Consider the following 15,357-nt stretch of genomic DNA (forward strand, 5'->3'; position numbering starts at 1 on the left):
GCACCACAGTAAGTAAGCTTGATCTTGCACTCCGGTAAACACCCCAGGAGGCGCCAGAATAACAGACAAGCCAAGGTCATATATTCACCTGTTCGCTGTATTTACTACTTCACCACCGCCGACACGATACACCAACCTCATAAATTTCACCCAAAATATGATGCTAAGTCGTCGTGGAGCTACAGAGAACCGTAACTCAGGGAGAATATAATATATAGCTCCACCAGACACTCAACCACACCTTCGTCTTCAGGTGTAATACTGACCTTGAAATCTCTATTGGAATTTAGTTTTAAGTTTTTAGGTGTGACTTATAATGGACTATTGTGTTTCTTGTCTATTGAGAATCAAATATTTAATTCTACTTCTCTGAAAAATGGTTGAATGCTAAGTAGTGAGTGTGTTAGCTTAATTAGTTTATTCAGTTTGGTTCACATTGTTAAACGCCTTAGCTTATTTCAGCTGAAGATTAATCAGGTTAGAGCTAATCTAACCTAATCTCCCGAGGTAGCGTTTGGGCTGGCTAACCACTCAAACGCTAACCAAACCTATCCTTACCTACCCTCACTTAACCTAACTCCCTATAGTAGCGTTAAGATGTGTTTAATCCCCAGGTGATCCTTCAGTTATTTTACAGTACTGTTTATATCATCTAAGATCACAATCGAAAATAAATACGTCTTTTAATAGATAATTGTTAACCGTAGTCCGAACTGACAGCAAAAACGACAAAATTCGCCTCCGAGACAGCCGTGGGGTTGCAATGGTGAGTGTAGCACGTCAGGTTTAGAGACAAAAGGAAGACATCTGAGCCGAAGTGTCACATCAGGCGGCGGGTGTGGTAATGTATTTGTCTGCTGCGTTCTATTATCCAGCAACAGTTTGTAAGAGATCTGTGCTGCATCACAAGTTGCCTTTGTCCTGCCACGCTGTAACTTATTGTCAGGGTCACCTTAGTGGACTCTTAAGGCCCTGACAGACGCACACACACACACACACACACGTAAGTGACCAAATATATAGGAGACTTTTCTATAAATAAATAAATAAATAATTAATCCTCTCCTGTGATTCATCTAGATTAAAACTCTCGTAACTTGACATCGACCTCTATGGGTGTAACTGACCTCTTGCTCCTCACACTCATAATGATGAACAAGCTGTGAAGGATACGGGAGAAAAATATAAAGGGGTGGTGGAGTTAAAGGGGCGCTCCCAGCCCATCACACCCAGCTGGTAAACCCGCTATATAACTCCTAAGTTGTTATTTACTTCTTATATTTATGAAGTATATCATGTGACATATTCACATAACATAACTTTATGTTCTGAAGTCCATAAGTTACCTAAAGAACACTGTAAATAAGAGAATCAATGAATGTGTGTCTAAAGAAAACACAAAGTGGTGTCGGAGACTTGGGTAGCGTGAGCTTGACCCTGGAGCTGGCAGATGGCAGCACCTTGCAGTCACTTGCCAGGATATCTTGCCCGGGGGAGTTGGCGAACCGCGCGAGGTGTTTAAAATGTTTTTGAAGGCCGAATTGAGTGCAGGAGCCTTAGCGTTAATTTGAATGCTGAAAAAAAAGACAGCAAGCGTCTAGCGAAAATGTTATTTTGTGCGTGTGTGCGTGTGAGTGTGTGTGTGTGTTTCCAGTACAGTGGACCCCCACATCGAGACTCGCTTTCTGATTTTTGTCGATAAAAACAAAGATTGCGATGAACTTGACAGCTTTCGAGTAATTCTATCGTCTATTTCCTTAATATATGAAACGTGGGAGACTGTTGACACCTATGGAGGCACGAACGATACTTTATAGGTAACTCTGGACACCTGTGAGACACTGTTCACACTCACGGGACACACTCGAGATGTGAGCTAAGATGTATAATATTACAGCTCGCCCTTTAATTTTTTCTTCGTCTTCTCCATACAAGTAATGGATTATATTTACTTTTGGACAAATTTACAGATGATTTGGAATGAAGTTGAGGCATATTACTCAGGATCCCCAATAACAGAGGTGCTCCATAGTGTGAATTATTGCAATAAAATGATAATAAAAATAAAAATAACAATGATGATACTAACCATATTCGAATGGGCACAACGGCCGCATTACACACAAGTAGACAATAAATATAAAAATAAAGACTATTTTAAGGCAATATTTATGAAACTCAAGGAAATACAACACGCTGTGGGCCCTCACAGCGACCAACCCATAAAGTATTATTTGATGGCAGCTTCTGAAAAACGCCTGATGAAACCAAGTGTTGTCAGCATTAGTGAGGGAAGTGTTGTGTGGGCGAGTGCAAGCCCGTCGCCTCGCCTCTCTCTCGTAAATTCGCAGTTTACAGCCCTCAGGCTTCTCCTCTGTCCTCACAGTGTAAACTTCTCACAAAAATTTACTGGCGGGTGTCGTAAAACGCGGCGTCAAGGAGCAAGAGACAGGCAACTTTGGCCGGGGCCTCAGCAGCGTGTCATGAGGTAGGCAGTTTGTTGTGTGCCCCACCAATTTGTTGTGTGCATGACCTGGGAATGATGGTTTGCTGGGAAGACCTCTCCATATTGGTAGTTTTTTGTGCGGTCGACGAAACTGTAAATAACTATATGCTGGTAATATATAGTTACTACATAAATACTTGCAATATATAAAGTTACTAGAGTGAGCTTTACATGTTAATATTATATACAAAAGTTACGTTATATACCAGTTTATATATCATAATGAGTTAAAAACTTAAATACACGAAACCAAAGAGAAATAAAGAACAAAAGTCACCAGGAGTTGGTCACACTGGCCGTGTTAAGCCTCACATGACTAAAACTCGCTCATGAAGCTTAGAAAACATCCATCAGTCAGGTCAGGAGACACAAATGTTAGACTGACTTAATTGAGCCAAAAATAAAAGTGTGGACGAGTAGTCAAACAACACCTCAACGTTAATGGTCAGTATGCCTTTATTTCATATTAATTTATGTTCATTAAATATATCCACTCTCTGACGCCTGTTGAGTAATGTTTAATGCATATCTTCTTTATTAAATATACTTTATAAATTTTTCGCTGATTCACTATTATTTCCTGTATTCTTAAAACAGTAAGTAAATATTGTCGTCTCGCTGAACATATTATCTGATGTAACATGATTTTTTCTTTACTCTACAGGCCTTTAACAACCAAGTCGGGTGATGGCAGATACAGTATCAGCTCTCTTTTCATTCGTTCTCATTCATTCACCCCTTCGACTGTACCAGATGTGTTGGGTCTTGGTGTGCCACTCACAACCCAGCATCACCACCACCACCACCACTACCACAAGACTCATAATATAAAGGAAAGTTGTAGTGTATCTTGCAGCAGAAGGACCAGCACAAGAACTGTCAATTTATCTTACTGTAGAATGATCAACTACTGTTCTGTATTGATCATTTATGAATATGCATAACTCTCAGAAATATCCAACGAGTCTAATAATGTTTTGAAAGTCAAGATATTTACCGAAATAAAAAATGTGCATTGATTATTGAAAACATATATAATTTATTACATTGATGGGACATATTCAAGGTTGTGTATCTTTCTTGAGCAGGAGCATCCGCCAAGATCGTTTACATAATCGAGCTATAGAAACGTACAGCCGGAGTTGACACACACACACACACACACACACACACACACACACACACACACACACACACACACACACACACACACACACACACACACACACACACACACACACCGTTTTAGTGAAGATACAGAAAATTCTGACTTGGGTCTATTAGCGTAGAAAATACCACATCCCCTTTACCCATAATCCCATTGTTCACCCATAACCCTCCTTACAGTGCTCTTGCCCGTCCCTTGCTTACAGTGCTCCTGCCCCTCCCCTGCTGACAGTGCTCCTGCCCCTCCCCTGCAGGAGCCAGACGCCCCAGGGAGGGTGAGGGAGTGGTGCGGTCAGTGTTAAGTCAAGATAAGAGGACCAGCTCAGGGCCCTTTGGGAGGTGGCCGCCTCCACTTACTGCCGCTGATAACTACGTTACCCAGTCACAGTCTGCAAGCATGGCTCCTCCTGCACACACACACACACACACACACACACACGCACACACAAATAATGTCATCCTCAAAAAAGTCATTCATATACAGAGAATGTATACATACATGCATACACATATATGTAAAAACATCATTCGCTTTAAAGGCAAGTATTCTGACCACACACACACACACACACACACACACACATACACATACACATACCTTGGCCAAACCTACATGGCGGAGCTGTGACTGTGGTGGTGAGGTGGAGCAATACACCCCCCCCCAGGTCGACTGCTCTCCAAACTGTAATATAATGAATTTTTTATGAAAGAGTAAAGCTTTCTGTCACTTTACAGGACAATAACGTGAGTGGTCCTGTGTGAAGAGGAAAGCAATAAGTGTAAAGTGACGTGGGTTGGCGACATATCCTGACCAATCTCGAGGGTGACGTAGACAATGTGAAAAAGATATGCAATTAAATTAAAAAAATAATAATATAAGAGTTGCAGCTAATATTTAGAAGAAGATGTAAATGTAAAAAAATGAAATATAATTTACACATTTACAGTTTTCTTCCTGTCTACCATATGTATAACTTTAAGTGCAAGTCCATCGGTTGTTGTTGGGCAGCTACTACAAGGTAAGGCAATTATCAGTAGGAGAAGCTAACAAACGAACTGATAACCCAGACATGATGTTCCGCCACCCCACGAGGGAGATAATAAATAAATGGCAACTGTCTACTGCATCAAGACCACAACAGAAATATCAATGACATTAACCTTAAGGTCAAAGGTTAAGGTCATACTCAATTTCCTTCTCATACATCCCTCCCTTCCCCCACACACCTGCTTCCCCTTCTACCCCCTACACACCTACCCCCTACACACCTACCTCCTCTCCCCCACACACACTTACCTCTCCTCCTCCCCCCACACACCTGCCTCCCCTCCTTCCCCCACACACACACACTTACCCCTCCTCCCCCACACACACCTGCCTCCCTCCTTCCCCCCCACACATACCCACATCCCTCTTCCCCCACACACCCTGCTTTCTCCTTTCCCACACGCACACACACCTGCCTCCTCCTCCTCCCCACGCACACCTGCCTCCCTCCTCCCCCATATACCCCCCTCTCCCCCACACACTTGCATCCCTTCCCCCCACACACCTACCTCCCTCCTCCCCACACACACCTACCTCCCATCCTTCCTCCCCACACACACACCCACATCCCCCCACATACCTGTTCTCTCCTTTCACACACACACACCTGCACCCCCCCTCCTCCCACAGAAGCACCTCGTCACGGTAGAGTCTCAGAACAATACAGCCATTTCACTTCCGGTTTAGGGCCGGAGGTGAAGTGGGTCAGTCAGCTGCGTGTTCATGTCTCGAGTTAGGAGAAGGACTCAACGTAGGGAGCTCTGGGAACCAAGACCTGAGCCGGAGATGGATGGTGGGAATCTAGAATAAGTGGAGGAACTTAGTTATCTGGGGTCAGGAGGGATTGGATGGGGGGGTTGGGAGGTGAGGCAGGTAAGTGTGTGGTGGGGGGGATGGAGGGTGAGACAGGTATGTGTGTGGGAAATGAGGTTGGGAAGGGGGCAGACACACACACACACACACACACACAAGACACGGAGGAAGCTTAGGTACAGGATGTCTCATTCTACCCTCCTGATGCATAGTGACCGACCACCTGCTTTCTTCTTCCTTCTTGTTTCATTTTCTTTTCCTCCTGCTCCTCCTTCCTTGTTTCATTTTCTTTTCCTCCTGCTCCTCCTTCCTTGTTTCTTCTTCGTTTCCTCCTGCTCCTCCTTCATTAGTTCTTCTTTTCCTCCTGCTCCTCCTTCGTTTTCCAGTCTTTCTTATCTCCTTCTTCTGTGTCATTTATCTTTAGCTTCCTTCTCCCCCTCTTCCTTTTTCGTGATTTGTATACCTTTTTTATCTTCTTTCCTCGTCTCCGTCCTCCTTATGCTTCTTTCTTCCTTATGCTTTGTTTTCCCCCACATTCTGTCTTCCTACTTCCTTATCCTCCTCCTTTAAGTGTTCCTTCCGTGTCCTGACACACCAAGCAGTGACACACTCCCCTGACACGGCATGACACATTTTCTTCTCAAGGTGTAAATTCACTCTATTCATAGGATATCACAAAACCCACAGTCAAGATCTGACACACTCTCTTGACAGTACTTGACACAGTCCGTTAACATGACGTGACACGGTTCGTTAGCATGACATGGCACAGCCCTTTAGCATGACACGACACTCCGTTAACATGACATGACACAAACATAACATGACACAGTCCATTAACATACAGAACCTACACAACGAACAAAAACTATTGATGACACTGAGGACAAAGTTTAGTGACAGAATTCTTAAAGGATCGTAAGTGGAATCTCCCTCATAAATGGAGATTGTAAGAACACACGTTAGTGGCTGACTTAAGCTAAAACCAAGGCAATAAAAGGTCCAAAAATGGCTCCAATATTACACTTGAGTTTTCTTATCTTAACTGGATACGTTCACATGGCACCAGTTTACACCATGACCAAATTAACTTAGGGAATGTTGGTGAATCCAGAGTAAGGTAGCAAGCAAGGGGTCATGGGAGGAGGTGTGAGGGGGATGAGAGGAAGGTAAGCGGGGAAGGGGAGAGGGAAGGGAGGTGAGGGGGGAAAAGGGAGAGGGAGGGAGGGAGGTTGTACTGAGGAGGGGAGGGGAGGGGGGGAAGGGGAAGGGAGGTGAGGGGGAACTGGGAGAGAGAGTGGGAGGAAATGAGCTAAGTGGGGGTGGGGAGGGAGATGAGCAGGATGGGGAGGAAAGTCAGTAAGGTGCAGGGTGGGGAGGGTGGTGAGGAGGAGGGGAGGGAGAGAGGAAGGTGAGTGGGGAAGGAGGAAGGAACTGCTGCCACAAGCCTCGTGTTAAACGCTTTACAAAATAGTTCAGTTCCAAAGTCCAGAATTCACACTGTATGTTGAGTCATTTTTGTCGATAATTATGACTAATTTTTACTTTTTGTATGATTAATGTATACTTTAAGGGAGAAAGTTTCATACGAGTACAGATAAAATTAATGTTTGTTATATACGAGGGCGGGGACGGGGGGGGTTGGCACTGGTCAATTCTTCCCCCTGCCCCTTCCCCTACACACACTTAAATGATTCTTTGTTTGGCCTAGAAGTTGTTATGTTTGATGAGATAAATGATTAATAAACAGCATATTTGTCACGCCCATTTGTTGGGAAATTTGGGGTTATTGTCCCCCCCCCACCACCAAAATTTCCTAGTTACTGTTCTGCCAGTCTGGTGCTGGATCTTGGACTCAAGTACAACAACCATACCCCGAGTTAACGAGTTGCAGGACCCAGTGTCAAGGAATAGTCCGAGAAGATTGGACAACTCGCCAACTGCACTGGCTAACCATTACCCCAGAATACCATCCGCAAAACGATTAACATCCAGGTTCCTAATTACTGCTGGGTTGACAGAGGCAAAGGCATAGAGAAACTTGCCCATAGTTCCACCTTACTTGGGGATCGAACCCGGGTCAGCTCGCTTGCGAGGCGAGTGACCATTACACCACAGGTTGCCATACACACACACACACACACACACACACACACACACACACACACACACAAAACACATCACTTTTACCTTCACGCCCACGAGACAAATTCACGCGTCAAGGACTTCGATAAGTTCCTGGAGGTAAATGAAGCTCCACGCTGCTTGAACTCTCCATAAAGTTGGCTAACTAATCCCTTTGTTTACGACCCTGCCAGGCTAAACAAGGTGGGAGAGTGAGAGACAGAGAAAGAGAATATTGAACTGGCAAGAACCCGGAGCAAGACGTATTAGAGTGATGAATTTGGAGGATATTTCTGTTCTTATAGTGACGTCGACGTGAATTAGGAGCAACACCTTTTGTTTCCTTATACGTATTTTATATCAACATTTATCAATCTACTATTATAAGAATAGAATCATCTATCTATATATCTATCCTATAAGCTGGATGGATAGATGGAGAGATATGAATGTTGTGACAAAAATAGAAACTCGTACTTCTGTATTAAAATAAAAACGAAACGCTAGCGAAAATAAGTTTTAAATCATAACTACAATAAATGCATTAAATCGACCACAATCCATAATAAAAAACATAAAGCCAGATATATGAGCCAAATAGTTACAAAGGCGATTAAGATTTGGCCACCGATTGCCTTAAACTTTACTTGAAAATGGACGGACGAGTGGACGGACGGACGGGCGGACGGGTGGACGTATGGAGTACACTAAGAGGTGGTGGAGGGCGGGAGCGTCACCACCTGGGAGTGTAGAAATCTTCAGGTTGCTGCAGAATGTTTGGCGATTTCCGTAGTCTTGGTGAGAGAAATCCAAGTTGCAAAACAAATCGGTCAATCTTTTTGAAATTCATGGAATCATTTATATTCTGGCGCAGAGGATGAAACTGACGGTGCGAGGAGGAAGTTTCTCTCTCTGGCTGTTGGAGGGGAAACAGAAGGTGCAAGATGAAAGTTTCTCTTGGGTATTGGAGGTGAAACAGACGGTGGAAGGCAGAAGTCTCACATTGGGATGAAACAAAAAAATATAAGATACTAATTTCTCTCTGAGTGTTAAGGCTGAACCAAACGGTGTAAGACCCAAGTTTATCTCGGAAGTAAAAGCAAAAGGTATAAGGCATAAGTTAATCTCCGAGATGAAACAGACAGAGTGAGTTACTAGTTTCATAACATATTGGGATGTTCAGGTGGAGCCAAGGCTTTAGTCACCCCATAGACAAAGTGTTTATAAGTAATTCTCATCATAATGACCATACAATAAATGAACCACCTGACGAATAAGCACACCCAAATTATTTCACCTGATGATCAAACACTCTAACTCTACCTGGGAGGTTAGGTTAGGTTAGGTTAGGTTAAGTTACTGTAGGTTAGGTTAGGTTAAGTTACTGTAGGTTAGGTTAGGTTAAATACGTTTAGATTAAGATAGAATACTGTTATGATGGTTAATCTTAAGGTGAAATAAACTAAGGGTGTTTAATCTTTACGTGATCCAAATAATTTTTATCCTCACAATTTACATTTACTAAAACACATCTCTGGCGTCATTCAATTATTATCTATGATCACACGAATCGTAAACAAATTATTGGGTAAATAAAAACTTGTTCCAAATTTCCTTTCATGTGAATTTCAAAAACGTTGGTGATGCAGGTCCATATAAAATTGTTTTAATGTTATATATGTGATTAATGGCAGAAGAGGGGCGAAAACAAAAAATGGCAACAATTGCCTTAAATGTGGTTAATGGCAGCAGAGGGGCGACAATAAAAAATGGCAACAATTGCCTTATATGTGATTAATAAAAAATGGCAACAATTGCCTTATATGTGAATAATGGCAGCAGAGAGGGACGAAAACAAAAAATGGCAAGAATTGCCTTATATGTGATTAATGGCAGCAGTGGGACGAAAACAAAAAATGGCAACAATTGCCTTATATGTGATTAATGGCAGCAGTGGGGCGAAAACAAAAAATGGCAACAATTGCCTTATATGTGATTAATGGCAGCAGAGGGACGAAAACAAAAAATGGCAACAATTGCCTTATATGTGATTAATGGCAGCAGTGAGGCGAAAACAAAAAATGGCAAAAATTGCCTTATATGTGATTAATGGCAGCAGAGGGGCGAAAACAAAAAATGGCAACAATTGCCTTATATGTGATCAATGGCAGGAGAGGGGCGACAATAAAAAATGGCAACAATTGCCTTATATTACATACACGGCAGCAGGAAGGAAACAAAATGCACTATTGCCTTATATGTGATTACGGCAGAGGGCGAAACAAAATGGCAACAATTGCCTTATATGTGATTAATGAAAAGAGCGAAACAAAAATAGCAACAATTGCCTTATATGTGATTAATGGCAGGAGAGGGCGACAATAAAAATGGCAGCAATTGCCTTATATGATTACGGGCGAAACAAAAATGGCAACAATTGCCTTATATGTGATTAATGGCAGAGGGGCGATGAATAAAAGCCGGCAAATAATTTGCCCGGAGGCGTGATTAATGGCAGCAGAGGGGCGAAAACAAAAAATGGCAACAATTGCCTTATATGTGATTAATGGCAGCAGAGGGGCGAAAACAAAAAATGGCAACAATTACCTTATATGTGATTAATGGCAGCAGAGGGGCGAAAACAAAATGGCAACTTTATTTATTTGAATATTTGTATCTAGTTACCTACAGTATAGACAAATAGGTAGAGAGAGAGAGAGAGAGAGAGAAGAGAGAGAGAGAGAGAGAGAGAGAGAGAGACACACACACATTCATCATACTATCTTTGTGCTCCGGGGTTCGTGCTTTCACAGTCATATTTTATCTTCCCTCAATACTCTGCTGTTTGGACTTGGGGCTATATCTGTCTGTCTGTCTGTCTGTCTGTCTGTTCTGTTTAGTGCTGTCTACCTCCCAGTTTTTGTCTGTCTGTCTGTCTCTCTCTCTCAGTATCTCATCACTTTAACATGGTCCAGCAACTCTTTTCTCCTACTTCCTAAATTAGTCCCTCTCTCTCCTCATTTATCTCTCTATCTTCTTCTGTCTATCTGTCTTTCTATTTCTGTCTCTCTGTCTCTATCCTCTTTCTATTTCTGTCTCTCTATCCACTCTTTCTCTGTCTCTCACTCTCCCACCTTGTTTAGCCTGGCAGGGTCGTAAACAAAGGGATTAGTTAGCCAACTTTATGGAGAGTTCAAGCAGCGTGGAGCTTCATTTACCTCCAGGAACTTATCGAAGTCCTTGACGCGTGAATTTGTCTCGTGGGCGTGAAGGTAAAAGTGATGTGTGTGTGTGTGTGTGTGTGTGTGTGTGTGTGTGTGTGTGTGTGTGTGTGTGTGTGTGTGTGTGTGTGTGTGTGTGTCTTTCTGTTTCAAATATCTACAACGTCCATAGTCGGTTAATTTTTACCACACACCGCCCGGCCTCATGTGGCAGCTAGTCCACCACCATCACCACCACCACCACCACCATTACCACCACCACATACCACAACTATCAAGACCATCAACATCACACATCGGCACCATTACCACCACTATCACTACCACAAATACCAACACCACCACCACCACCACACAGCACCATTACCAACACCATCATAAACACACACCACCACCATCACCACCACTACCACAACACATACACACACACACACCATTACCACCACTACACACCACCACCATCACACACTCACACCACCAGCACCATGTCCTCTCTGTTGTCGGGATGTGTAGGCCAGTTACTATTTGTTTTATTAAATTTAAAACTCAACTGTCATGAAAACACCATTAATGCTTGCAATATTGTTTACTCTGATGCATTTAGCCCAAGTTTGGTTAGATATTTATTTCTCTTTATTTGGTATTTCATATTATTTATTCTTCACATTTACATTTTTTAATTGTTATTGTAAATTTAGTATTTTTTTTTTTTTTAGTGTCTAATTATCTTCTTTTCTGTGTATGTTTTATTTACATTAAAAGCTTTTGTTAATATGTTTCTTAGGCTATTTATTATTTTCTATTATTTATCTTCATGTTTTCTTCTATTTCTGGGATGACGTTTTCTATAGTTCTTCTTATTCTAAATTTAGTGTTTTTTCCGACCTTTTATTTAGTGTCTGTTTCTTTATTCCCTTGTTTGTTTGAACTTGTTTAATGACACAGGATTTTTTCTTTTTTTAATATTTTCTGTTGATATAAACGACACTCTTAAAACTGCCATCACCAGAACCTGTGACCTGAAGGAGTAATGTTTCTTATAGGGAGGTAAGACTTATATACCGGGCCCGTCATCACCACCACCACCACCACCACCACAATATAACAGGCCTCAACACCACCCACAACATTAGATACATAAAAACACACTCACTTGTTACCTGGTATCTTTAGGAAGTCAGACCTCCAACCCCTAAAAGAAACACACAACAAAACACAACAAAAACAGCAACAACACAACTATTCTAAGGAAGCTAATACTTAAAAGATCTCCTGGGAATGGCATAGATGTTTTAAAAGGCCATTACAGGGAATATACATTGGTTTTATGCGAGGAAACTCAGGTCGTTAACGTCCAACATGGCGAGGCAAATCTCTCGTAAATACTGAAGAGCTGGTACTGATCCATCCCTCAAGGAGTCGTTTTTTGCTTCTTCACAATGTCTCGTGGTATAATTTATGTTCATAGGCTTTCAATTTAAGCTATTTTGAGGCATTAAAAATTTGCATCATAAGGTAAAGTAGACAGAAAATAGAAGGAAAAGTAATTATGTATTTTTCTAAGTACTGTAGTGAGAATTTGCATCATATAAAGTAAACAGAGAAAAGAGTTAAAGTGAAACTGTATTTTTTTTTAAGTAGTGAGATTCTACCTGAGCTATATTTCCCTGATGATTAAACACCCTAATGTTACCTTGTAGTGTTAGGTTAGGTTAGGTTAGGTTAGGAGGTTAAGTTAAGTTAGGTGAGATTAAGTTTCAGTTAGGGTGTTTATTGTTTAATCATCAGGTGAAATAAACAGAGTTGTGTAATCTTCAGGTGATGTTTATTTTCAATCAGTCACATCTAACGCCCCAACTCACACATCAGTCCATGGTGATTACACAACCTTCTGGTGACGTAACGAAACACTTGAGCTCCCGTAGTCTTTAATAATTGTTGATAACTAGTGTATCTCCCAAGAACACGAACGTAAGGAATCATATCTTCATTTTCCCATTTCTTTTTTTCTCTCGTTCTGTTTCTTTCTCATTTTTCATTATCTCTCTCTCTCTCTCTCTCTCTCTCTCTCTCTCTCTCTCTCTCTCTAGTAATTTTCTCAGATTGTCTCTTTGTCTACGTTTTCTTTTCTTAGTTTTTTTTTTCATCTATTTCTCTCCATCTCTTCCCCTCTCTTATTTATATTACTGTTTCTCTCTTTCTCTTTCACACTTACTCTTTTCCTCTCTATTTCTTTCTCACATCCTCGTTTTATCTCTAGTTTACCGTGGTAGTCGTTGAAGAGCAGTGATACAGTATAACAACATCACGGAGACGTATACAAAAAAAAACGAACTCGCTCAATTTTATCTGATCATTCCATAAATTAACTCTATATTCAATACACTCCTCGTTAAAGTATCTTATTATCTTACAACCACAACAACTTAAACGATATAACAAAAGTATTTAAATTATCCAACCAGGAAAGAACTCGTAACAATGGTTTTAAATTAGACAGACAAATTTAGATTTAGGTGCGAGATAAATAAACATTGGTTTGGAAATAGAGTAGTGGATGAGTGGAACAAGTTACCAAACATCATCATCAACTTGGGTGTAAACGGGACAGCCCAGTATGGGACAATAGGCCCGCTGCAGCTTCCTCCATTCTTATGTCCTTATATTTGCATAAAGTCTTAATAACTGTTGGTTTATGTATGAATTGGATTTTACATGCTTAAAGAGTTTAGTATATAGAACACAGAAATATAATCACTCATAAAACAACACTGATAACTAAACCCCTCTCTGGTCACTGAGTTCTAGATAATAAATGAGGTTGGTCGTTGTCTGTCCTGGTAAATAAGACTTGATACAGATTAATGCTGAATTATCATGACGATTTATGGCCAGTAGAACTAAAACAAGTGATCTCTATGTTGCTGGAATTCTAATACTGTCTACTATGATAAACTAGTAAACAGAGCTTAATAATAACAACAACAACTATTAAACAAAAACACGTTATAATTGTTTTTGTTCACCTTCGTCTAAATAACTTGGTCCATATATCATAATTTACACCACAAAGCTTCACGGTGGAAAAAGATCATCACCTGCAACTCTATTTAGCACAATAAATATACAACATATATTTCTTAACCCTTAAAAGTTATTGTCTAGAGGGGAACCGAGAGAACAGTGGTAAAAGTGATGGTCGCTGTTGTAACACTTAGGGACATTCATACACAACACGTAATAAATCACCGTCTGTACACCTCACGTTTATCTTGTTAGCACCACTTATAATAATACTTAATATCCCAAGTAGAGATAGTTTTTTGAGTGACTATAACAGCAACACAAGTAAACAACGACACTACTTATAAAGAAGAAGCCTAATTACAGAACATGGTTAAAGAAATTAGTACCAGAGCCACAGAAATACGCATAAAATATTGTATCATCCAATTTCACGTCTCTCATATGTAACACTAAAACCAGAATACATCCTATCAACTGTTTTCTTTATCTATAACACCTAAATCCCTCCCCCACACACACAGCATTGAAGAAGAAGCAGCAGAAGCAGAAACAGTCACACAATTCTAGTCGGCAGAGTTGTGCAAGACTAAATCCCTCTTTTGGCACGAGTCACTGAGGGAGGGGAGCCAAGGTTGGCGAGTTACGAACGGTTATGAATTCTCCTCCTCGGCCGCCCTGGTCCTCCTACCTCCGCGCTACACAATATTAGAATTTCCCCCCAAACGAAAGCAAAATTGGAAGGCAGACAAGAATCAGCCAGAATATAACCCTTAAGTCACTCAGGGGAGAGCAGGCAGGATGGGTGTTTCTTCTCGTGGGTCCAGGGGTGATGTATGCTCGGGGTCGGAGGAGTTGGGTTCACAGCGAAATACTAAAATTATACTGTTATTTTATCTAATCTTTGTACTGATTGGGTTTCAAACGTTATATATACAGGAATTGGGCTGTTATGTAATCTATTTATTGATTAGATAGTGAAGATTGTAAAGGTAATTGGGTTATTTCATCTGATCTATGTAATGGTTCGGTTTTATATCAGGTGATACGAGTACTAATTAAAGATTATATAAGGTGATATGTGTATTACATCATAACTATATCACCTGCTCAGTGTATTATTTAAATATCATATTTTTTGACTCGTACAGGTTAATTAATGATTACACCACCTGATCATATTCCTAATTAAAGTTGATAACACCTGGTCTGTACGCTAATTAAAGATTATATTTCCTAACCTACGGAATAACTAATGATCATAACACCTGTATACTAATTAAAAGCCTACATCATCTCACCTGTGATTTAATTAAAAGTTTCACAATATAATTTAATAATAACAGAAAAAAACACATACATGATCTAAGGGGATACTTCCTCCTGGCAAGACGGACGACGAGGAAATGCATCTAATTAAACGGTAAAAATCTGCGTGGAATTTCGAGTCTCTC

The sequence above is a fragment of the Homarus americanus genome, unplaced genomic scaffold, assembly GCF_018991925.1.
Source record: "Homarus americanus isolate GMGI-L3 unplaced genomic scaffold, GMGI_Hamer_2.0 scaffold28, whole genome shotgun sequence".
In the NCBI taxonomy this organism is placed as follows: Eukaryota; Metazoa; Arthropoda; class Malacostraca; order Decapoda; family Nephropidae; genus Homarus; species Homarus americanus.